Source organism: Lynx canadensis, chromosome A1 (genome assembly GCF_007474595.2).
Source record: "Lynx canadensis isolate LIC74 chromosome A1, mLynCan4.pri.v2, whole genome shotgun sequence".
NCBI classification, from domain to species: Eukaryota; Metazoa; Chordata; class Mammalia; order Carnivora; family Felidae; genus Lynx; species Lynx canadensis.
In genome coordinates this window covers 56,175,246-56,199,172 of record NC_044303.2, presented here as the reverse complement: position 1 = coordinate 56,199,172, position 23,927 = coordinate 56,175,246, and positions in this window count along the sequence as shown.

Sequence of the window (23,927 nt, the reverse complement as noted above, 5' to 3'; positions counted from 1 at the left end):
TGTTGTTGGCCTTGAGTTTAGTGTAATGTTAACTCACTACATATGAATCCAATAGTTTTCTACAACATGGTTTGCATAAATGCGTTTAATTGCTGCTCTTTGCCCTCTAATTAAGAAGATTAAGGATAATTCTGCCTGGGTCATTTCCACTTAGTTCAATTGCCAATATATCTTTCATGAGGGTGACTTTGGGTCACTCTTTAGTGAATTATTAAATCTGGCCTCATTTTTACAGGTGGAAGATTTTGCATCCTAATTGCACCAATGTCATGGCTCTCTACTTGCATGTACTTTCTATTTGAGATATTGAAATAGGATTATGGTTTACAGAGAATATTTTATCGTTTTACTTATGTGAAAAGTTCACAGAATTCCTTCTGGAACATTTTGTAAATTACCAAAACCATCAAATATAGCATGATGACAAATATTTCCTAATATCATTCATATGTCTAGGAAGACCACAAAAACATCATGAAATAAGTCTTTTCAGCTCTAGCATAACACTGCGCAAACTGAATCATACTCATTGGTAGAATGGCAGTGCCTAGAATTGTTCCTGATACAAAGTAGTGATTAATAAATATTTGTGAAATAAATTAATAATTTTAATATCATCACATAAATTATCCATGAGATTTAATTCTTTATATATCTTGTGATGTTTTATATAATTGTCTTACGTTTCACTTTTAATATATTTTTGCAAGTGGGTTTATTTTATGTATAACATATACATATTATATATATAAACAGGACAGACAAAAATCTTTAATAGAATAATATTTAAAGGCATGGTTACATAAACAATATAATTTTAAGATTTAGTTATAAAATTCTGTACAAAAAGCCAATGACCTCTATGATATATAATGTATATTTGATATATAATGTAAATCATATTTTCAGTAAAATTAATTTGAAGTCAAGTATCAAAGAGCTCTGTAGACGATTAACATCCCAGCCCCAAAATGAAGAGAAGAACAAAATCCAACTATAAGCAGTCAATAAGAAACTTACTTCAACTTTTAAGACACACATAAGCTGAGAGTGGAAGGGATAGAAAAGGAATTTAACGCAAACAGAAACCAATACAGAGCAGAATTAGTCATACTCCCTTCAAACAAAATTCAGTTTAAATAAAAGGCTGTAACAAGACACGAGTAAGGTCATATAATTATAAAGGGGTCAATTCATCAAGAGGATATGACTGTAAACTGTAAATATATAACCACCATCACTAGAGCACCTAAATACATTAGGCAAGGATTAACAGAACTGAAAAAAGAAGCAGACAGTAACCCAATATTAGTAGGAGACTTAACTACTCCACTTTAATAATCATCCAGACACAAAATCAATGAGGAAATGTTGGAATTGAACTGTAATCATAAAGAAGTAAAATTGACTCTCATTGTAAATGATACAATCTTAGATATAGAAAACCCTGAAGACACAACCAAAAAACTATTAGAATTAAAAAAAATTCAGTAAAGTTGCAGGATACCAAATCAGTTGTTTTTCTATACACTAACAAGAAATTATGTGAAACAAAATTTAGTAAACCAATTTAATTTATAATAGCACCAAAAACAATACAATATTTAGAAATAAATTTAAACAAGGAGGAAAATACCTTTACACTGAAAATTATGAGACACTGATGATACAAATTGAAGAAGACACGAATGTATGGAAGGGTAGACCATGTTTATGTATGGAAGAATTCATATTGTGAAAATATCCATACTACCCAAAGGGACCTATGGATTCAATGCAATCTCTATCAAAATTCCAAAGACATTCTTCACAGAAATAGAAAAAAAATGGTAAAATTTATGTAATACCACAAAAGACACCAAATACACAAAGTAATCTTGAAAAAGAAAAACAAAGCTGGAGGAATTACACTTTCTGATTTCAAACTACATTACTAATCAAAAAAATATGGTACTAGCATAAAATCTAACATATAGACTAACAAAATAAAATAAGGAGCCCAGAAATAAAACCATGCATTAGTCAACTAATATTTGACAAGGGCACCAAGTACATACAATGGGTAATGGGTAGTCTCTTCAATAAATGGAACTGGGAAAACTGAATATATTCATAAAAAATGTACAGTGGATATACACGTAAAAGAATGAAACTGATCCCTGTGGCATACCAGTGACAAAAATAAATCAAAATAGATTAAAGACTTAAATGTCAGACCTGAAACTATAAAACTCATAGAAGAAAATAAAGGGGGAAAATCCACTTTACACTGATCTTGGCAATGGTTTTTAGATATGACATTAAAAGCACAGGAAGTAGAAACAAAAATAAGTAAGTGGGATTACATCAAAATTCCAGAAAGTAAAATGGGTTCCCAGGAGTTGGGAGTCGGGGAAGTAGGTAGATGATAGTCAAAAATACAAAGTCATTTATAAAATGAATAACTTCTATAAATGAATAAATAAATAAGTAAGTAAGTAAGTACTGGGATCTAATGTACAGCATGGCAACTATAGTTAACAATGTATTATTAACTTTAAGTTTTCTAAGACAATAGATATTAGGACTTTTTTGCCACAGTAAAAAAAAAAATGGTAACTATGGGAGGTGATAAATGTTTAATTAAACTGATTATGTTAATCAATTAACAATCTATGTGTATATAAATCATTATGTGGTACACTTTAAATAGCTACAATTTAATAACTCAGTTATACCCTAATAAAAGTGGGAAAAATAAAAATAAAAATAAAATAAAATCCCAACCCAAGTATATTCTCATTTAGAACAAACAACGAAAAATACAACTGATCTCCATGTCAGACATAGCCTCCCTACCAATTTTAAATATCTTTATTTAATTTGTTTTATATGTATTAACTGATTTCCTGAGGTTCTGTTTTTGTTTTCCTATGATGTGCAAGGTTCATCTTCTTGTTTTCTGATACTAAAAATGCATATGTTATGTTTTTTTCTTTTCATGTATTTTTTTTCTGAGCCCAATAAGGGCTATACTTTGTGATGTTCCTCCCCTAACTTTTTGTATAACTACTCAGTATCAGACAATTTTGAAAGTACTACAAATATTGCCTATATTTGTTATCATAAACCATGGGAATATTTGTTCAGGCTTAAAATTTACAATAAAAATTCATGAATAAGGTTTTATCTACAAGAGATTAATTTTACATTTTACATTTTATCTACAAGTGATAATTAATCAAAATTAGAGTTTTCTCTTGTTTAGTCCTGGGGGAAGGAATATGAAGATGGGGTGAAATTTGCTCTAAAGACATTAATAATGAGGATTCTTTTTTTGGCACAGTGTGTGTGTGTGTGTGTGTGTGTGTGTGTGTGTGTGTGTGTCTTGAGAGCTCTTTATTAATATTGGTTCTTTAAAAATATTATTTATTGATTGATTCTTCTTTTTTTAAAGAAACATTTTTGATGTTTGTTTATTTTTGAGGGAGAGAGAGAGGGACAGAGCATGAGCAGGGGAGGGGCAGAGAGAGAGGGAGACACAGAATCCAAAGCAGGCTCCAGGCTCCAGCTGTCAGCACAGAGCCTGACACGGGGCTTTAACTCACAAACTGTGAGATCATGACCTGAGCCAAAGTCAGATGCTTAACCCACTGAGGTGCCCCTACTTACTGATTTTTCTAAATGTTATGTCACTTTCCTCAAAAGGTCAGAAAACCTACCAAAGTACTTGAACCACCCTTGTCGTCTTAAAAATGTGTGCTGCACATGGATAATGTATCACCTTTAAGTATTTCATTTTCTCGTACTTCTTGTTTATCTGTTTCTTTTTTTTAACAGTAAATTCACTAGTTACAAGAAAATTTTTAAAAAGTGTCTTGTAGGGGCGCCTGGGTGGCGCAGTCGGTTAAGCGTCCGACTTCAGCCAGGTCACGATCTCGCGGTCCGTGAGTTCGAGCCCCGCATCAGGCTCTGGGCTGATGGCTCGGAGCCTGGAGCCTGTTTCCGATTCTGTGTCTCCCTCTCTCTCTGCCCCTCCCCCGTTCATGCTCTGTCTCTCTCTGTCCCAAAAATAAAATAAACGTTGAAAAAAAAAATTAAAAAAAAAATAAATAAAAAGTGTCTTGTCCACCAAGGTAGAGTTTAGAGCAACTGAATTAATTTTTGAGAGTCAAATATTTTTCTTGATTTTTTTTCCCTACGTTCCTATTGAGCAAAAACACACATTTCTTGTAAACTACATTTATATGTACTCAAAATATGGTATAGAAAACTTGCAAAATAAAGAAATAATATTTTACTTACCAGACATCAAGATATTAAGACATATACACACCTAACATTTATCCAGATTAATTGCTTAAGTATTTTCTCTTTTTAAAAAAATTTTTTTTAACATTTATTTATTTTTGAGACAGGGAGAGACAGAGCAAGAACAGGGGAGGGTCAGAGACGGAGACAAAGAATCTGAAACAGGCTCCAGGCTCTGAGCTGTCAGCACAAAGCCCGACGCGGGGCTTGAACTCACAGACTGCAAGATCATGACCTGAGCCGAAGCCAGATGCCTAACCGACTGAGCCACCCAGGCACCCCAAGTATTTTCTCTTTTAAGACCAACAAGTCATTTATTTGTCAAGTAAGTATATATAATATGACATGGCCAGCATTTGAAGACAAAGGTTTCAATTTGTGATATTTTCTGCAAATATTTATACTAAGAATAATTTCTCCATATATATTAGATAAAATATTTTATGATTTTACATCACGGGAAAGTGTTTTCCTAAACTTTATATTATAAATATATTATACCACAATAAATAATTCAAAATTCTATATTATTTTTTGTGGATAACTTCAAACTCATGCTGATATATAGAAATTCTATAGTGTACTTCAATAACTAGGCCAGAAACTGAGGTTTTTTTTTTGTTGCTGTTGTTAAACATAGTTTGTCTTTTTTTAAGTGTACCTAAACACTTTTTTGAAAGTTGCTAAGAGAATAGTTTTTGAAAGTTATCACCACAGACACAAAAATGTTGTAACTATATAAGGAGATGAATATGCCAACTAACTTTATTGTGGTGATCATTTACTATACATACATATGTAAAATCACCGTGTTCTACATCTTAAACTTGCAGAATGTCATATGTCAATTATATCTCAACAAACCTGGGGGGGAAAGAGCACCAGATAATGATTAAGTGAAAGCAAAACAAAACTTTTTAGTTTTTTCTTAATTGACCTAACGGGTAACAGTTTAAAAAAATGGTATTCAATTATGCATGGTTAGGTAAATATTTATGTATTGTGTTATATAAGTTTATGTATGAATGAAAAGAGTGACAGCACTGGCACAAGAAGTGGGAGGGAGTAATTAAAAATATGTTGTCATGAGATATTTGTATTATTAAATAAGTGGCATAGTGTTATTTGAAGTGGACTTGGGTTAAATGAAAATATATATTGCAAACTTTAGGACCAACATTAATAAAAGTCTAAAAAGAAGTATCATTTTTTAAATGTTTATTTATTTTTAAGAGACAGAGAGAAACAGAGCACGAGTGGGGGAGGGACAGAGAGAGAAGGAGACACAGAATCCTAAGTAGGCTCCAGGCTCTAAACTGTCAGCATAGAACCCAAGGCAGGGCTCGAACCCACAAAGTGTAAGATCATGACCTGAGCCAAAGTCAGACACTTAACGGACAGAGGCACCCAGATGCCCCAAAAGAAGTATAATTGATATACTAAGAAGAGAAAATAGAATAATATAAACTGTTCAATTCAAACACAAATGGCAAAAAAGAGTGGAAAATAAAAATAAGAACAGAGAACAAGATATAAAAACAAATATGGTAAATATTAATCCAACTGTATCAACAACCACTTTGATTGCCAATGGTCTAAACGCACCATTTAAAACAGATTATCAGAGATCAAGTCAAAAAACAGGACTCAACTACATGCTGCCTACAGGAAACCCACTTTAAATATATACAAACATATAAACTAAAGAAAAGGGATTAAGAAAGATATACCATGCTAGCATTAATCAAAAGAAGATAGTATTAGCTATATTAATTCTGAATAACAGACTCTAGAACAAGAAAACTTATCAAGGATAGGCGGGCTAGTACATAATGATAAGGGGTTCCTGAAGACATAATTGTCCTTAACTGTATATGTCTAATGATAAAGTATCAAAATATGTGAGGCAAAAATTGATAGAACTTCAAGGAGAAATAGATGAATCCATTATTAAAGTTAGAGACATCAATACTACTCTGTTAGAAATGGACAGATCCAGCCAGCAGAAAATAAATAAGTATATAAACTCGACAGTACTTTAAATTAACTATATACACTTGATATCTATGAACTACTTTATCCCCAAACAGCAAATTATACATTTATCAAGAAATAAAATATGGAACACTCATCAAAATAATAAGACACATCCTAACAAATTTAAAAGAATAGAAATCTTTTAATGTCTGCTCTCAAACTATAACACATTTATACTGGGAAGTCCCCAAATGATTAGAAATGAATGACACACTTTTAAATAAAGCTTGGCTCAGGAAAAACTCAAGATCATTAAAAATATTTTGGATTGAATGAAAATGAAAAGACAACTTATCAAAAGTTGCAGGTGTTGGGGCACCTGGGTGGCTCAGTCAAACATCTGACTTTGGCTTAGGTCATGATCTCATAGTTCATGGGCTCAAGCCCCTGTCAGGCTCTGAGATGACAGCTTGGAGCTGGGAGCCTGTTTGGGATTCCATGTCTCCTTCTCTCTCTCTGTCCCTCCCCTACTTGTGCACTCTCACTCTCTCAAATAAATAAGTAAACATTAACATTTTTTTTAAAAGTTGTACATACAGCAAAAGTAGTGCTTACAGGAAAATGTATAGTGTTAAACATATATATTAGAAAAGAAGAAAGCTCTAAACTCAATTACATAAGTATTAACCTTAGTAACTAGAAAAAAATGTATTAAATTTACAGTAAGCAGAAGAAAAAAAATAAGAGTTAGACAAGAAATCAGTGCAACTGAAAATAGAAAATCAATACAGAAAGTCAAAGAAACCAAAAGCTGGGTCATCAAAAAGATCAATACAAATGACAGGATTCTAGACAGGCTAAGTAAGAATAAAAGAGAGAGGAGACAGTTTAGTAATAAAAGAAATGAAGGACAAGACAGTACTACAGAACTCATAGACATTCAAAAGATAAAAAGGGAATATTATAAAAACTCTATGCCCACATAACCTAGATAAAATTGATAATAATAATCTAGATAAATAATCTAAGTAATCTAGATAAATCTAAATAATCTTGATAACAGATTGACAATATAGATAAAATGGACCAATTACTTGAAAGGTACAATATGCCAAAATTAATGCAAATATACACAGAAAAATGAATCAACCTATATGTTTTGAAGCAATTGAATCAATTAATTGATAATGTTTTGAAACATAAATTGCAAGACCTATATGGGTTCACTGGTGAATGCTATCTAACATTTAAGGAAGAAATAAAATCAATTTTTTAATCGTCTCCTTCTGAAGACAGAAGAAGAATGACTACATCCTAACTCATTCTGAGTTCAGCATTTCCCTAATACCAAAACCAGGCAAAGACATTACAATAGAATAAAACTACAGACAAATATCTGTCAAGAACATATATGTAAGAATCCCCCAGAAAACATTAGCAATTACCAATTAGTAGTATGAAGGTTCCTCAAAAAATTAAAAGCAGAACTACCATTTGACCCAGCAACTCCAGTTCTGGGTATTTATCAAGAAGAAAATGACAATGCTAACTCAAAAAGACATAATACTCCCATGCTCATTGCAGCATTATTTATTTAAAAAAATTTTTTTTTCAACGTTTATTTATTTTTTTTGGGACAGAGAGAGACAGAGCATGAACGGGGGAGGGGCAGAGAGAGAGAGGGAGACACAGAATCGGAAACAGGCTCCAGGCTCTGAGCCATCAGCCCAGAGCCTGACGCGGGGCTCTAACTCACGGACCGGGAGATCGTGACCTGGCTGAAGTCGGACGCTTAACCGACTGCGCCACCCAGGCGCCCCTACAGCATTATTTATAATAGCCAAACTTGTGAACCTAAGTATTTACTGATGGATGAATGGTTAAAGAAATGGTGTTATATATACATGATGGAATAGTATTCAGCCATAAAACAGAATTAAATCTACCAATAAAAAATAAAATTCACCATTTATGACAATATGGATAGACTTCTAGAGTGTTATACTCAGTGAGATAAATCAGAAAAGACAAATATTGCATGATCTCTCTTATACGTGGAATCTTAAATAAATAAATAATTAGTTAAATAAATAACCCAAACTCATAGTCAGAAACCTACAAGAAACCTACACCTAACATCATTAGTGATGAGACCATTAATAAAAAATAAGATACACCTCTTTCACCACTCCTTTTCAATATCATACTGGAAGTCCTAGCTAATGCGATAAGACAAGAATAGGAAATGGAAGGCATACAGATCGGGAAGAAAAAAATAAAATTGTTTTTGTGTTTAGATGACATGATCATCTATGTAGAAAATCTGAAAGAACTCTCTCTCTCACACACACACACACACACACACACACACACACACCTGGAACTAATTATCAATTACAGCAAAATCATAGGATACACAATTAATACAAAGAAGTCTATCACTTCCCAGTATACCAGCAATGAAAAAGTAAAATTTGAAATTAAAAACATATTAACATTTACATTAGTACCCCTCAAAATGTTAGTGTAATCTAACAAAATATGTACAAACCTATATGAGGAAAAATTAAAAACTGATGAAATATATCAAAGAATAACTAGATAAATGGAGACAGCCCATGTGCATGAATAGGAAGATTTAATATTACTAAGATATCAGTTCTTTCCAGCTTGATCTATAGATTCAATGCAAACTCAACCAAATCCCAGCAATTAGATACACCAACACAAACACAATCCATGAAAAAATAACTGATAATCTGGATATAATTTAAATTTTAAAAATCTGCTGTTCAAAAGAAACTGTCAAAAGAATGAGAAGACAAGGGACAGACTGGGAGAAAATATTTTAAAAAGATACATCTGATGAAAGGCTGTCATCCAAAATACACAAAGAACTCTTAAAACTCAACAATAAGGAAATAACCTGACTATAAAATGGGCAAAAGACCTGAACAGACACCTCACCAAAGAAGATAAACAGATGGCAAACTATTTGAAAATATGTGCAACATTATATACTGGTAGAAACTGAAAATTAAAATAAATATAAGATACCAGTACATACCTATTAGAAAGGTCAAAATTCTAAACACCGATAACACCAAATGCTGACAAGGATATGAAACAACAGGAACTCTCATCATTGGAAATGTAAATGCTAGAGCCACTTTGATGGATAGTTTGGCAGGGTTTTTTTTTTAATTTTTTAAATATTTATTTTTGAGAGAAAGAGAGAGAGAGAGCGCGCACAAGCAGGGGAGGGGCAGAGAGAGAGGAGACAGAATCCAAAGCAGGCTCCAGACTCTGAGCAGTCAGCACAGAGCCCTATGTGGGGTTTGAACCCACAAACTGTGAGATAATGACTTGAGCCAAAGTCAGAATCTTAGCCGACTGAGCCACCCAGGTGCCCCAGTTTGACAGTATACTCTTACCATCTGATTCAGCAGTAATACTTCTTGATATTTACACAAGGGATTTGACACAAAAGTCTGCATGCAGATATCTATATCAGCTTTATGCATAATTACCAAAAACTTGGAAGCAAACAAGATGTCCTTCAGTAGGTGAATGGATGAATTGTGGTATGTATAGACAAAAGGATGTTTTTTAGTGCTAAAAAGAAATGAGCTATCAAGCCATGAAGAGAGATGGAAGAAACTTAAATGCATAGTATTAAATGAAAGAAGCCAATCTAAAAATGCTACATAATGTTGTTTGATTCCAATAATATGACACTACAGAAAAGGAAAAATTGTGGAGACAGTAAAAATATTAGTGGTTGTTAGGATATAGGGGGTGGGGTGTAATGAATTGCCAGAAGTTAGTATTTTGGGGTCAGTGACAATATTCTGTATGTACTGTAATAGTGGACATGTTATTTATTATACCTTTGCTGAACCCCATAGAATGTACAACATTCAGAGTGAAGCCTAGTTTTACTATGGACTTTTAGTGATAATAATGTGTCAATGTAGGTTTACCAATTATAAGAAATGTATTACTCTGGTGCAGAATATGGATAGTGGAGGGGGTTGTGCATGTGTGGTGACAGGGACTATGTGGGAACTCCCTGTTCTTTCCACTCAAGGTTGCTTAAATGAAAACTGCTCTAAAAATTAAAGTTTAAAATACATACATACATACATACATACATACATACATACATACATACTGGCTTTAACTAATGTGGCCACACAATTATTATTTTAACTGGACAACTGTAAAGGTGAAATACATTGTTATTAATTATTACAGCTGAACAGCAGGGGTTAATATGACAATTAAGCTGGGACACATGTTCATCTCCAGTCTAAACCAACATATAAATCTACTGAATGCTTTTCTTTAGTTTATAATCAACTTATACTTGAGGCATGCATAATTCATATCTGTGCTTATGGTATGTGTAGTATTTATGATAATCATCTATTAATTTGGTGGTGGAAGGAAAGGTAAAAACTAATATAGTACAGTGGCTATCAAATACCAGTTCTTGTTCAGGTCTCAACCTGGTTGTATTACTATCACTTTTGAGTATTCAAAAAATAGATAATGTCTATGTCCCTACCTCCAGTTAGATGATAGAGACTAATTATCTTTAATAAAGTAAAACAAAATCTTTCCCAGATTCTCACCCTAATGTGTAGCTCCTTTAGAAATACATAATCATGGGGTGCCTGGATGGCTCAGTGGGTAAGGCATAGGACTCAGTTTTGGCGCATGTCATGGTCTCACAATTTCATAAGTTGAGCCGCATGTTGGGAGCAGCGTGGAGCCTGCTTGGGATTCTTTCTCCCTCTCTCTCTGCCCCTCCCCCCCCCAAAATAAATAAATAAACTTTAAAAACATAATAATCGGTTAAAAAAGAAAGTACAGAGTCATGTCTATTATTTTCTAAAATACATCCTAAGCTCTGAGAAACAAACCAAACTATATTCCTTCCAAGATATTTACACATGTTGTATTACTTGTCTAAGTCCTGTCACTCTTTAAGGCCAGAGGTGAAATCTCGCTTAACCAACATACTGCATGACAGAAAAAAATACATTTGACAATACTACATCATATCAAAATGACTAACAGCTCATTTAAAGACAATTTATAGAGAAATAGTCTCTAAAAGAAAAATTTAACGCTAATGTCTCTACTCCCAACTCATGTTGCTATTTGCTAGATCCACCTCTTCTTATACATAATTCCCTAAAATAAGACACTAGTATCTATAGTTCTCTGCTTTCAGTGAACGTTTAAACAGCTTGCTTGTATGTCTGAGGAAATAATTTGGTTCAGTGAGTATGGGAAAATGGAAGGGAAGCCTGGACAGAAAATGTGGTTATTGAGAGAGAAATACAATGAGTCCATGATATAGGCTTCTGGGAAGAGGAAAGCTCATGGAAGGCTGGAAGGTGGTGAGTACAGGTGTTTGGAAGTCTACATAAATAAAATTGATATGCCCAATTTAAAGGCTGCTTTCCTTGGAGTGTTTTCTTGACTAGCAGCTGTAGTTATGTAGAAAGACAACTAAGTGAGCCAGAAGGACTGGATTCAATTCTAAACTCTGCCAATTTCTAGATGTGTCATCTATGAAAAGTCACAAAACTTTTCATGTCTTAGCTCTCATATTTTCAAAACAGTCAGTAATGTGGCAGAATTTTCATGAAGGAAAACAGGATAACATATTAATTTAAAATATTATTATTTTGATTTTATGATCATTACTACTATGACACCTTGGATTACTGATGTGCAATGTTTACCCACATACAATTCATCATACCAGTTCTCTGGATTACATTTTTAGTTTCAAAAGCAAAATATACCAAGCCACGGTGGAGTATTTGGAATACATTAGAGAAATCTAAAAGAAAATGGCACTTTAACTGTTAATTACATCATTAGAGATAATAATCTGGCATACGATGGGAAAGGGTTTCAGAAGCTAAGAGCTTTTAGAACTGGAGCAGAAAAACAGCACTAAGTCTTGCCTATGAAGCAAGAGGAATGGAAGAAATGAGATGAAAGAAAACTAAACTAAGAGCTACCATTTAAAGAAGCATGTGCAATTGCAGGGTCAGTGAGCACTTGACCCAAGAACAATTATGACTTTTGAGATAATGGTTTCCTAGCTAATATTCATTGGTGCCATACTTCAGGGAATTTAAGGTATCATAATACTAAGACTGCTTCATATTTAAATGCTGGTGTTTAACAGTCAGGAGTGTCTATAACCCAATGGACATTTAAGTACTCTGATTCTTCATTTAATCCTCAGACCTAAAGAACAGTACCTTTTAATAGGACACTCAAAGATTCAGGGGGTCCTCAGTATTAATTAAAACTTTATTCCTAATCTTTATGTCAAATATCACTAAGTATTTAATCCCTATGACTTTTTATAAAAAAAAATAGAGATAAAAAATTCAGACTAGCAAATAAATGTGTATTCCAACACAGATATGAATTTAGAGTAACCATGCATAATTTATTTGGATATGTAAACATTAATGTTGGTAAAAAAAATAAAACTCAGAAACAAAAAGTAACTTTTTGATCCCCGATATAATAAAGATTTAAATGTTTTCTGCAATTGTGTTCCACTTAATGAAATTAATTTAGAAGGTTCTGGAACCAGGATGTTTTCAATAATATATGATGAGGCAGGTGATCCTGGTATTCCAATTTGTCTTCTTTTATTCTTTCCTATTTTTTTAATCTTGATTTTTTAAAAAATATTTTAGTGTCCCCAAAAGTGGATATTGGTAATTTCAAGATTTATTCCTGACTATAAATGAATGCTTTGATGGATTCCTAAGGGCTACAAAACTTGATCCCTAATGTAAATAATACTTACTATTATGAGGAAATAGTATGCATAAGGAACAATAATGGAAGTTTTATGGGTGGTGCCAATATGAACATCATTAAAACATATTTTCAAGCTATAATCCCCAAGTTAAAAATCTTTTTAGAAATTAAGGGTAATAAATAATTCATATTACTTAGGATTTTATAATACTGACTAGACTTTATGCCTCTGATAGTAAACAGTAATAAATATAAATTCATTTTCCGCTATTTATTATAGTACATCCCACTGGACATTATAGGTGTTAAAAACCTGAAGACAAATCCAAGGGTGAAGAAATAACAAATGACACTATATACATACTTTTATTATTATGACTTGTAACTGATAACATAAGTTGCTTAACTCTGGAGTGGTTTGTTAACTGCTTCCCATGTTAACAATATAACAGAGACCTAGAATGTAAAATCCTTTTATCATTTAGAAAAGTGAAATTTAGTAATTGACTTTAGAGAGCCACGGTTTTCCTGTCAAGACAGACGGTATTAGTTTAGAGGCAGTGATTTGCACCAGGATTGTAACAACCACATGATATCTAACAACCTGTGATATCTAAGCTACCATTTGTCCCCCTCAGAAACTATAGAAGTTGTCTTCTATTTTATTTTTTAAATGAATTTATTTAATATCATAGCATGAGCTTCCTAAGCACAGGAGCAGAGGGAGCAAAAATCACCAAAGATAAACAAAGTAAAATGACTTTTCTTCAATACCCTTCCTCATGTTTTCATTAACAACTTTATTTTCCCCTTTGAAACTTGTTACAGATTAATCTACAACATTAATTTTTCCATCTATGAGAACACATTCCCATTAATTCTCTGGATTTTGCTTTTACCAACTTTCCTTCCTTCCTCTCTCCTCTGATTCTTTTGCTCTTTCTTCCTACATTTCTAACTCTCACTTGCTATTAGAATTTTTTGCAAAATCAAATCTGCTCATGTTTCCACTTTTTCTTTTCAGGAATATATCCCTCAAATAAACTTCTCTCTTTATGACTATTAATAGGCCAGTAGTATTGTTACTGACATTTTCTTGGCATTTTTTTTCTTCCTGTTACTTTACTGTGAAATTCTCTATATGTTGGTTTAATGAAAGCCTCTTTTAAACAACTTGTAGCTGAGTGCTTTTCTTATAGTAATATAATCTCTTACCCATTTTATCTTCTGCTATATGCCCTTATTTATGTCCTTCTCTTTTTTAATAATTTTCAGTTGACTATGGCAATTTTTCTCAAAACTGTTTGAAGTAATTGAATAAATTTTAATCTTTCAGATTTTAAACCATATAGCATGTAAACTTACACTTTAGATTTAAGACTTATCTCAACAACGAATTTAATCACTCTAAATCCCTTCCTTTATGAATTCTAGAAAATCTTGGATATCTTCTATATTCATTCCCTGATTTCATATATTTTTGTATTTTTTTTATGAAGGCAAATTGAAGTCATATTCACTCGTAATTTTACTAATTCTATATTTAAAGATTCCTTCTTGTATCTTAGGCCTTCTTCTGAAATTATTTTTCTTCTTCCTAAATGATTTTAGTATCTGTTTAAGTAATCCTTCCCAATTTATATTTTTGCCCTATTCTAGATTGACAGCCAACTAGGAATACAATTCAAGGTGACAGAATTTTTTTTAATGATTCCACTGTCTTTCCAAGTCCACTGTTAGTTTCTGAAGAGTCTATGACTGACCTCATTATCATGTAGGTTATCAGCTTTTCAAGGTAGGGGGAAACAGCACAATCAGATTTGTGTTTTAGATAAATTCCCTGGAGGCATTATGAAGCCTGAAATGAAATAGGAAAGAGGCCAGTGTCAGGAGAAGAAATATTTTTGGTTGGGTTGTTAAATTCCAAACAGGGATTTAGAGCTTTAAAAAAGTCAAGGAGAACAGGAATAAAAAAACAGATAATTTTACTTTTGAGGGTGGATTTTTTTTTAATAATACAGCCAGTAAAACTAGCACACTTGAGAAACAGTGGGGCGTGAACGGGATGTTTCTAATTTGGGTGATTGGGAAGAAGGTAAAACATTTATCTAATACAAGATCACATATTAGCTTTGAAGACTCCCATGCTTTTGAGAGGCAGACAAATGGCAGAGCCTAGTCGTTCAAATAATAGCTATTAGAGCCAAAATATCTATTTGGGTTCAAATCCTAAATCTAACACATACTGAGTAAATATTGCTCAAATTATTTTATCTGTTTGTGCCTCTGCTTCCTCATCAGTAATGTAATAATAATTATACTAACTCATAGGGTATTATGAGGATTAAATAGTATATGTAGATGTCATTTATGTGTGTGTATATATACATACATACATTCATACATAAATCTGTTTTAATCCTGGAAGAGGCTTTTTGTTAATTTTGTTAACTGAAAGAGCCTCAATGGCAAAGCACTGTAATACTTTGAACTCAGGCCTATTAGTAAACTAGGTAGGATGCTGGGAAATGCCCTTCCTTCAAAGAACCATAGTGACTAATTTCGGTATGTGGAAGTAGACTGAGTAGCCTCAGTTACTAATTGCAGACCTGAGAGGACTCTTAGAGCCATATTATTAAGCATATGTGATACCTTAATTTTTTATAGAAGATCATAAGGAAAGGATCAGATTCATAAGCCCTTACGCCTACCTTCTTGCTTTTAAGAAAGACCCATGATCCTGAACCATGTCATGGCATCCAACCTAACTTTTTCATCCTGCAGCACTGGAATAGCACAGCCAAAGTTCCGCTTCGAAAATTAGATACTACAAATGGCAGTATTTCTTTCTGTACCCTGAGTCTACCAGTTTTAGCAAATAAAAATACAGGAAAGCCATTTAATTTTGAATTTCAGATTTACAAAAATCTGTTCTTAGTATATCTTGTGCAATAGTTGGAATATATACTAAAGCATACATATTTTTTATCTAAAATTCAACTTTAATTGAGCATCCTTGTCATTTGGCAAACCTGAGGATGCTGGCAGGCTTCTGTGCTTTAACACAATTGACCCAAACCAACGCCCATTCAGCAAACCAAGTTCCTTTACCTGAGTAGGTATATTTAAAAAGCACTCAGATTAACTGGGATTTCCCATAAAGATATTTGGAAAATAAGGATACCCTTAAATATAAAGCAAGATGGAGGTTTAAAGCATTGGAATGAGACAGATTGGGCAATAAGACTCACTTCATTTGTGCATATGGGTACGTGAGCTCTTGTAAGGACTGGGAGTTGTTTGGGGATGTATTCACTGCAAAAATAGTGGTTACATGTTTATTATAAAAGCAAGATAGACATGGCATATAAACAAAAATTGAAAAAAAAAGCCCATTAGTATGAGGAAACATACCTTTAAGAGAATCAATGGATGAAATCTTAAAGTTGGAAGAGGAAACATAAAGTTAGCCTGAAAAATTAGGTATCAAAAAAAAAAAAAAAAAAAAAAAGGAGAGCATGCCAAAGCATACATAATGCTTAACAGCTTCATTGTCAAATATGAAATTTGAAGTTAGCCTCAGAGAGATCTTCTTCACTGTATGTTGTAGAATAACAAGGAGTACTACATAGTTAAAAACATATGGAAGAGAAAAAAAATTAAAAAATCAACCAAACAAAACTATATAGGAGAGTAAAATGCTACAGTTAAGGAAGATATAAAGTTTCCATCTCAGCACACCTATTAAAAATCATTACCAATAACAAAATTAAATGGAGATAAATCCAACTTTATAGCATGAAGTGATTCAGAAAAATTCTTGTATTTTCAAAATATTTAACAAATACAAAATCTTTCCAAAGATTTAAATTTAATTGTTTCACTAGCCTAACCAAACAATAGCTTATTTTAGCTGTCCTAATAAAACTAATTATTCATAGTTTACACCACTGCCTACAGCCTTATTAATGCTAAAAATAGATTATAGGTGAAGTCACCATATTAATCTTTTAATTAAAAACATGTATATATATTACATATGTATCTATATGATTAATGCTTTTAGATCATGCTACTGTTGGTGTTAAAATGCCTTTAATAGGATTATTTTATCATTTAAAATGTATAGTAGATATTTTTCTTTTGTATTTTCCCTAAAAATCTAAAATTATTTTGTATGTGAGTATATGTAGGTGTGCATGGCATGTATGTAGGATGTTAATGAGGGGGTATGTTAACAATATATAAAGAAAGAGAATACAGAAAGTAGGTCTCAGCTACTTGCTGAATCATTGTGACAAAATAGTAACAGAAAACTTTTAATTATTTATGTGGTGAATTCCAAATATCTTATTCCACAGTAGTGCATATATTCCAAGATTTACAAGAAGTTTAACTGAAATGGTATTCCCTGATAACTTATTGAATAAAATAATAAATTCAAATAAGTTTTGTACGAAACTAAAAGGAGATGTCTAAATACAATAGATTTTGTTTTGGGAGGAGGACATTTAGAATTAATATGCCATTTTACTATTCAGAATATTTTTGCCATTTCTCATGATGGAAAGGCTCAAAATTGATTATTAAATTCAAATTTGCACAGAAGTTGTATAATCCATGATTGTGAGTTACATTTGCAAATTATAAAGCAAGCTTTTTAGATAAATTTCCCTGTCTATGTTTACTGAGTACCTGTCCAAATTTTTAGTTTGGCCATAATTTATAGATATTTCAGATAATTTGCTCCCCCTGGAGAGTATATCATGAAAAAAGAGACTCAATCTATGAAAACTACTTGAGAGACAGGATAGCAGAATGGTTGAAGCTCAGATTGTCTTATCGTGTTATCAAGCTGCATGAATTTAAATCCTGCCTGTATCACCAACCAACCATGTGCCAGTAGGGGATTTACTTATTCTTTACCTCCCTTTCATTATTTAAACTATGGGAGAATCAAGGAGTATTCATTGTCAAGGCTTCAAATTTAAAATTTCAGAGATGCATCATGATATGGTAGTTAAGAGTCCAGAATCTGGAACCGAATGCTTTGGATTCAAGTCACAATTCTGCAATTTATCAGTTGTTTAGCTCTGAGAAAAAAATAATTGACATTATCTGCATCAGACTTTACCTTTGTAAAATTATAATAACAGTATTAATTAGCTTATACTCTTTATTTTGAAGATTATGTGAGTTTATCCACGAGAAATGCTTAGAACAATACCTGATTTAAATCAGTTATGTGACTGAACAAACGTAAAGAAAGCCCTAAAGGAATGCCTAGAGAAGAGTCAGTGCTTAACTGATATTACCCATTGGGTTAGTTTCTATTAACTGAAACTAAGTTCAGAAGTCTGAAAACAGGGCATCAGTTAGGCTACCCTCCTTACGGAGATATTAGAAGGAAAACTGTTCCTTGACTCTTTCAACTTCTGGTGGCTGTTGGTGTGCCATAGTACATGGCCACATTCCTCTCTACTTGTCTCCTTATTGCTTTTCCTCTGGATGTGTGGTGATCTAATCTCTCTGCTTCTTTCCTAAGGGTATTTATGATGACATTTAAAATTCTTCCATATAATCCAGATTAACATACTTACCTTACCTTAATCACATCTGCATGAACTATTTTTTCCAAATAAGATAATATTTATAGGTTCTAAGGATTAGGAGAGAGATATAAATTTTGGAGCTATTATCGGCCTAACATAGTTATTGAGATGTATTTGCTATTACTTGATATTTTTAATTATTCTGTTTTTTTAACTTTGTATAACACTATTTTTTAAAGTACTTGTGATGACTTAGCACAAGGTGATACAACACATGCATGATTTTAGAATATAGCATGCAAGGAACTAAGAAAAATAGCATTTATTCACTTCAAAGTTTTGAAATTAGCAATTTCTTAATATCAAATTATCTGTGTACTTTATTTTATGTTTACAAGATTTAGTTTATATCTTAGGTTAATTTTCTCCAAACTGAATTAGAAAGAAAATCTACTTTGAAAATAACTAAAAATTTTGAAGCACTTTGCATCATATCTGTATTTCTACATTTTCTAAAAACATAGATATTCTAGTACTGTAAAATATATACTAATACTAGGGTACTGGTAATTTTTTAGTACCTGATACTTTATTAATTAAAAGAATATATGTGGAATAATAATGAAAATGAGTCATTTTCCTACCTCTGGGTTTTAACATGCCAATTTTATTCAGCTATAACATTTGCTTAATATTTAATTTTTCCAGTCACTTACTTTCTACTAAATTATAAAGTAACTCATGAGACTTAATGCAGTTTTAAATGTAAAAGGTATAATGAATATGGAATATCATATATAAATTAATTTGTAGGTTGACTTGAGCTTCAATTTAAATGTTTTCTAAAAAGTGGTTATTAATCTGGAGCCCATGAATCTCTGAAGTTGTATGACTAATTTTATTCAGAAGTACATGATTTCTGGGGAAAAATTGCACAATATCATCAGTCTTTCAACAGTGTCAATGATCCAAACATTTTTAAAACCACAGCTCCAAGGCATAATATGATTTTATAGTGGCATTACTTAAATATAATTATTTCATTCATTCAACCGATTATGTCCTTATTAGATAAAAACCTATGCAAGCTATTTGGATTTTAGGGAATCATTAAATAATTGCCCCTCTTTCTACATCTGAGTTGAACAATTGATAGAGACCCAGGAGTCAAGCAGATGTGTATCAATACATAATTTATATTTCTGATAAAGCTACTTGGAAGATGTGACCTTATTCCGTGCCAGAGTGATTTTGCTACTAACCCACTGAATGTAACTATTCACCCCCAAACCCCAAGTCTCTTCTATGGTTACAGAGTCAAGTCTTCTACACACCCTTAAGCAAGGAGGGCAACTGGTGAGGTTCTGAGTAAACACCTCAAGCTGCTTCTCTGCCCTTCCCCAAATAGCCCATCCCTCCACGGGAAGAATTGACAAACAGTGGAGATTCTGTAAGAGGAGCTTTTTAAGGAGATTCTTACACATGGCTTACTGAGGTAAGGGGAGTCAGTGCTCTTTTTTGCCATTCTCCACCTTTTCTTCTTTCTTTCTCATATTTGGCTTTAAACCTGAAATCTATGAGGAGGAGATTACCAACTCATGGTGACAGTCCTGTTTCCATTTACTTGTTTCCTTTCATAGCTTCCAATTCTGAAAGCTTTCTTGGGTGCTTTTATAGAATCACCAATGGGTCATTTTCCTTTTGTGCCTAAAATACTTCAAAATAGGCCTTTACAGTTCATTACTGAAGCTAACTTAACAACCTTTCTATATCCAAGACATTCTAAGGAAAAATTTCCCTACTCATTTTATCTCATAAAACCTATCAGAAGTATTTCAGCAAAATCAAATAGCATTGTAAACTAATACCAATTATACAGCTGGGATAACATAGGGATGCTGTAAACTTGAATAAAATGGTTTCCATACATTAAATTTTTTAACAGATATTGAAGATTAAATATTAAATTTGTTTGCAAGTTCAAGTCTTTAAGAATTAAAATCCTGAAGAATTACAATAAAAATCACTTTGTAGTGCATTAATGAGTTAAATTCAAAGTAATTACAACCCAGAATTCATATGTCCCAATGAATTATTCTCACTATAATAAGACAGATATTTTCCCCAATACCTTGATAATGGTGTGATTTCTTTGACTGCTACAGAGTATATCTTACACTAGAACAAAAGCAGCGTCCTCAGGTTCTTAAAAGATAAGTTTTCTGGGTATCACATTTAAAAAGTCCAAATAAATAAAAAACACAAATAAGATTTATACAACACTTACCTTGACTACCCCAACACACACCCCCACAACTCCATCTACACATGCACATGTATGTGCACACTCACAAAACTTAAAGAACACAGAATCACTTTGCCTCTAGGGCTATTATACCAAGAAAAGTGATGTTCACAGTACAAGAATATAGGAAACTCAGTTACATTGGAGAAGATCCATATATTGTGGGCTCAGCTTTAGCATTCATTCTAAGAGAGCATAGTCCATAACCAGGGCTTTACAGAATATTGGAATAAATCCCCTCATATACACCTAATTAAGTAATTAGGTTTGTGCAGGGGGACATTTCACTGTGAATACTCTCCCAGGGAGTGGTACTTTTAATAAAATTAAAATTTGCTTTTGTTTTCTATATTTGGCATATTTAATTCCTTTTAATTTAGATTTAGCCTTGGGTAAGTTGATTCTGGTAACGAAGTTCTGAGTTATTACTCTCTAGTGATCTCCAATCCACAATATTCTATAAGCAGGCCTCTGATACTTGGCCACATTGGCTTCCTCCACTGCCTTTGTTGTAAAATCTCTTAAATATCTATAAAAAAAAATCTCTAAAGGAAGCTTTCTCATTTCTTGCAATTTTATTATGTACCTTTTAATCTATCAGAAAAATGAAGAAGTAGAGGAAAGAGGAGGAGGAAGAGAAGGAGAAGAAGAAGAATTATCCTCAGGAAATTTCTGAACTGAAGCTTATGTTAATATTTCTGAATTTAAGATTATAGATTCTTGGAGAGGACTAAATCTATGCATATGGTTCCCCAAAGTTCTCATTTCATTTCCCAAATCTTGAATGTTTCAACCACTGAGCTGCAATTATTTTGGTTTCATCTATTCCTTCCGTAGTAAGATATGCCTATAGTATTTCATTTTCACTTGATTACTTACTTCTTTCAAGAGTCTTAACCTAATTTGTGGTTGTTCAACCTATAGCTTAAATAGATCCTTTTTGTTTTATGTATCATGTAATCCACCAGTACTTGCTAGATTGAGTTAATACATTCCTTCCCCTTTTACATTTGGTTTCTGGCCCATACATATATTCATTCAATAATTTTCCAATGTCTTGTCCTTTTCATGTTAAATTATTTTCTGCCTCAGCCACTTTTTTAGATCTAATAACAAGTAAAATATCTAGTTCATTTCTTTTTTTTTTTTTAAGTTTCTTTATTTGTTTTGAGAGAGAGAGAGAGGAGCAGCAGAGAGAAGGAGAGAGAGAATCCCAAGCAGACTCCATGCTGTCAGCACAGAGCTGGGCAGGGGCCCCAATTTCATGAACCATGAGATCATGACCTGAGCCAAGATCAAAAGTCAGATGCTTAACCGTCTGAGCCACCCAGGCGCCCCTCTAGTTCATTTCTATTATCTTCTGCCAGACCACTTAAATCATGAAGTTTTAAATTTATATTCGTCTATTCTGGCCTTCGAGATTCCACTTTCTTTTTCATGTCATTCTGGTCTATTATCTAATATGCTGCTTTTCTCTTAAAGAAACCTCCCTCCTTTTGGTTAGTCAAACATGCCACAATTTCTATCATGACAGATAGATTACAGCATGATATTTCAAGCAGCCATATTGTTATTGCTTCTTTTTTTTGTTGTTGTTGGTGTTGTGTTGTTTTTGCTGCTGTATTTTTAATGAATTTTCATGAATAACTGTTGTGTTTTTTTGTCTAAGAATTTTTCTTTTCAGAGCAGTTTTAAGTTCACAATAAAATTGAGAGGAAGGCACAGAGATTTCCTATAAAGTGCCCTGCCCCACACATGAATAGCCTTCCCCATTTTCAACATCACTCATCAGAAAAGTAGAGATTTTACCAAGGATGGACTTATATTGACATCATAATCACCTAACATCCATAATTTATCTTAGGGTTCACTTTTGATATTGTACATTCTATGGATTTCGACAAATGTATAATGACTTATATTTATCAATGTAATATCATAAGAGTATTTTCACTGCCTTAAAAATCTTCTGTGTTCTGCTTATTCATCTGTCTTCACTTCCCCACCTCTGGCAACCACTGATCTTTTTATTTATTGTCTCCATTTTTCCTTTCAGTACTATTTCTGTAAAGTTTGTGTTTATTGCCATGTATGGCCACTGAATCTCTGCTCTGTTAGCTTCCAGGGCTGCTAATGATTTGTTAGATTTTTTTTCTTTTTAATGTCTTGAACCTTAAGTCCTCTGCCTCTTGCCAGAGGGACTGTGTCTATGTGTGGTCTAATGTTCATGTAGTTTACAGTTTTGCCTTATCCTTCCAATTCATGCTCACAAAGACCTCAAGGTCATCACGAAGTAAGAATTTGGGGCTTCCTTCCATCTTTTGGGCTCTGAACACACCTTTGCACTTGCATAGCTTTTAGGTCTCCTATAACATTTCAGAGCTTTTCAAGTATCTTGTGAACATCTCATTCACTGTATCTTCCTTTAAAAGTTTTGGTCAGCCTCCTCTTTGCTACAAGCATCACAGCTTTGGACAGCTGTGATGCTATTTTTTTTTCTTTCACTCATTATTTTCAACCAAGACGCTGGAAATAAAATTATCCCTTGATGTAAGCACCTACTTAGCCAGGTGCCTGGGTGGCTCAGTTGCTTGGGCGTCTGACTTTGGCTCTGGTCATGATCTCATGGTTTGTGGGTTGAGCCCTCCATCAGGCTCTGTGCTGATGGCTTGGAGCCTACTTCAGATTCTGTGTCTCCGCCCCTCCCGCACTCACACTGTGTCTTTCTCTTTCTCAAAAAATAAATAAACATTAAAAAAATTTTAAACACCTACTTAGCAAATAATGATATCACTCTGCAACAGAGATTCTTCTAAGCAGCTACCAGACAAGCCAAATAGTGAGCCTGCTCTAGGTATGGGATTTTTTGAGGAACTCAAACTCTGGTCTGTCCAGGCCTGTGGCTACATGGTGGCTTGTTTTTTCAGTTACTCTGGTTGTGAGCCTGGTAGTCTTCAAGGCTACTGCAGAATTGGGGAAATAAAGAGGGGAGTAGG